General features: G+C 42.6%; 1 long non-coding RNA gene across 1 annotated transcript; it reads left to right on the plus strand.

Moving 5' to 3' along the window:
• Window positions 1-143: 143 nt before the first annotated feature.
• LOC134444789 (uncharacterized) lies at window positions 144-3,121 on the plus strand. Its single transcript, XR_010034105.1, has 3 exons — window positions 144-529; window positions 2,547-2,624; window positions 3,032-3,121. It is a non-coding gene; the product is annotated as an uncharacterized LOC134444789 (long non-coding RNA).

The following is a 3,121-nucleotide window of genomic DNA, read 5'->3' on the forward strand; positions in this document are numbered from 1 at the left end:
TCTGTGATCGGCAATGATCGGTGATCGGCAGATAAAGATTTTTGGTGATCGGTATTGGTGATCGGTGCCAAAAAATGGTGATCGGAGCACCTCTACTAATGCTGTGCCCTTACTGGAAGTGACGGACTAGCATAGCATTGGCTCTCCAAAATATTGGTTTCCATCACACAACTCTGTGTTTGTATTCACATTTCCTTCACCCCAACTGCTAACTACCGTATGTTGCATACAATGCTTGACTTACGTAAACATTATGGCGGCCGTCTCACATGCTCAGTGTCCATCATTCATGCCCTGCATTTTGTATTCAGTAAAAGAGCGTACCGGCAGAGGTGCCGGAATGTATGTGCAAGTATTTACGTGTCTGTCTGTGTCTGTGTGCGCGCGTGTGTGCGCGCATAGTCGGCGTGGTACTGGCTTGATGGAGGATGACGAGGAGCCCATAGTGGAGGACGTGATGATGTCATCGGAGGATCGTCTGGAGGACTTGAACGAGGGGATGGACTTTGATACCATGGACATTGACCTGGTATGAGTCAAACTCCCATTTCTTTGATGAGCCTATATTGAGTAGAAATAATCATAATTCACAAGCTACAGTGCCCTCCATTATTATTGGCACCCCTGGTTGAGATGTGTTTTTTAGCTTCCAATTATTATTATTTTTCTCTAAATAATATGGGACCTTAATGGAAAAAAAGAGAAAAATCCAACCTTCAATACAATTGCATTTATTCAGTGGGGAAAAAATCCCACATAAAGAAATAATTATTTGACATCAAATAATGTGTGTCACAATTATTAGCACCCCTGTTGTTAATATTTTGTACAACCCCCTTTTGCCAACAAAACAGCACCTAATCTTCTCCTATGATGTTTCACAAGATGGGAAAAGACAGAAAGAGGGATCTTCAGCCATTCCTCTTTGCAGAATCTCTCTAAATCATCCAGAGACCTGGGTCCTCTCCTCTGTACTCTCCTCTTCAGCTCACCCCACAGGTTCTCAATGGGGTTGAGGTCTGGGGACTGAGATGGCCATGGGAGGAGCTTGATTTTGTGTCTGGTTAACCATTTCTGTGTAGATTTGGCCATATGTTTAGGGTCATTGTCTTGCTGAAAGACCCAGTGACGACCCATCTTCAGCTTTCGGGCAGAGGGCAACAGATTTTGATTTAAAATGTCCTGGTATTTCAAAGCATTCATGATGCCATGCACCCTAACAAGTTTCCCAGGGCCTTTGGAAGCGAAACAGCCCCACAGCATCACTGACCCACCCCCATACTTCACAGTGGGTATGAGGTGCTTTTCAGCATGCACATCTTTCGTGGCACGCCAGACCCACTTAGAGTGTTTGTTGCCAAAAAGCTCAATCTTGGTCTCATCTGACCAAAGCACACGGTCCCAGTTGAAGCCCCAATACCGCTGGGCGAACTCCAGGCGTTTGCGTTTATGATTGTGGGTGAGGAAAGGTTTTCTCCGTGCATGCCTCCCAAACAGCTTGTTGGCGTGTAGACAGCGCCTGATGGTTGATTTGGAGACTTTGTGACCCCAGGATGCTACCATTTGTTTGTAATTCTGTAACAGTGAGCTTTGGAGATATTTTGATTTCTCTTACCATCCTCCTCACTGTGCGTGGTGGCAAAATAAACTTGGGTCCTCGTCCAGGCTTGTTTACCACTGTTCCATTTGTTTTGAACTTCTTAATTATTCCTCTCACAGTAGATATGGGCAGCTGCAGTTGAGTGGCAATCTTCTTGTAGCCTCTGCCTGACCTGTGAAGGTCGACGCACATCTGCCTCACTTGTATGCTGTGTTCCTTTGTCTTTCCCATGTTTAAGAGTGGATAAGAGAAATGGCCTCGGTGTCACGTCATAGTTATACCCCAGGGAAACAGGAAGTGATGAATTACTAATTAAATGTTCCTACATACTCTGGTAAACTTTGTAAACTACTGTAGAAATGACAGAAATGCTTCAATTATATTTATTTCCTGGGAATTGTTAAGGGTGCCAATAATTGCGGAACAGGTGATTTAATGAAAAATAATTATTTTTTAGTCAGGGATTTTTTTTATTTTCCTACAATTCATTTGAGTTGAAGGCTACATTTTCCTAAAATTTTCAGTGTGACAGTATTCTTCTGCAAAAAACACTGAATTTATTTTAAGGCTTTTAACACATCTCAACCAGGGGTGCCAATAATTATGGAGGGCACTGTATCTATGCACTTTCTCGTAGGAAAAGTGTGGTGTACGATTGCCCATGTCTGTTTATTGGCTATTACAAATGTATCTTTGGCATATATGTAGCCCATTGCCAATCTTGTCAGTTGTATCTATTCAAACAAACTGAAAGCTTCTGTTTATCAAGTAGTATGCATCATTGGCATTCCACCCGTCCCTGCTCTGCTTGGCTCCCTCGCTCAGGACCCCACTCTAGGGGGAGAATCCATGCTGTTTTGCAGATTGGAATAATTGTGCATAGCAGCATTGGATTTCCCAGGCTACCTAATTCTAAGCCTGCTGTCCTACCTCATTTCCTCCTTAGCCTCCTTCCAAAAATCGCAGAGAGAGGACCGAACTCAAACCTGACTACTTTGATCCAGCCTCTATTATGGATGACTCGGTAGGTATTACATTTTCCTTTACTTTGATTGAACTGATTATTTTAAAGCTAATCGCAATATGTGGGCTGTGGTATTATACCAGAACTGATTGAACATCATAAGCACAGAGAGTGCGCTGTTTACAGATTGTAAAAAACACAGTTGACGAAAAAAAAACATTTTTTAATTATAATTGTTATAATGAATCAAATCCTGATCATGTAGTTGTGTGTATCCTACTACTTTACATATTTAAGGATCACTACTTGTTTCCCTGTGCGTGTTTCAAACTCTTGCTCTGTATGTCTCTCTCTCTCTCTCTCTCTCTCTCTCTCTCTCTCTCTCTCTCTCTCTCTCTCTCTCTCTCTCTCTCTCTCTCTCTCTCTCTCTCTCTCTCTCTCTCTCTCTCTCTCTCTCTCACACACAGGTCCTCAATGTCCCCATGTTTTAAGCTAAAGCCTATGGAGGAGGGAGTATGCTTTTTTGTTACAAAGGAAAAAAGAAAACTTTTTTGTGA

This window comes from Engraulis encrasicolus, unplaced genomic scaffold (assembly GCF_034702125.1).
Source record: "Engraulis encrasicolus isolate BLACKSEA-1 unplaced genomic scaffold, IST_EnEncr_1.0 scaffold_733_np1212, whole genome shotgun sequence".
Classification (NCBI taxonomy): Eukaryota; Metazoa; Chordata; class Actinopteri; order Clupeiformes; family Engraulidae; genus Engraulis; species Engraulis encrasicolus.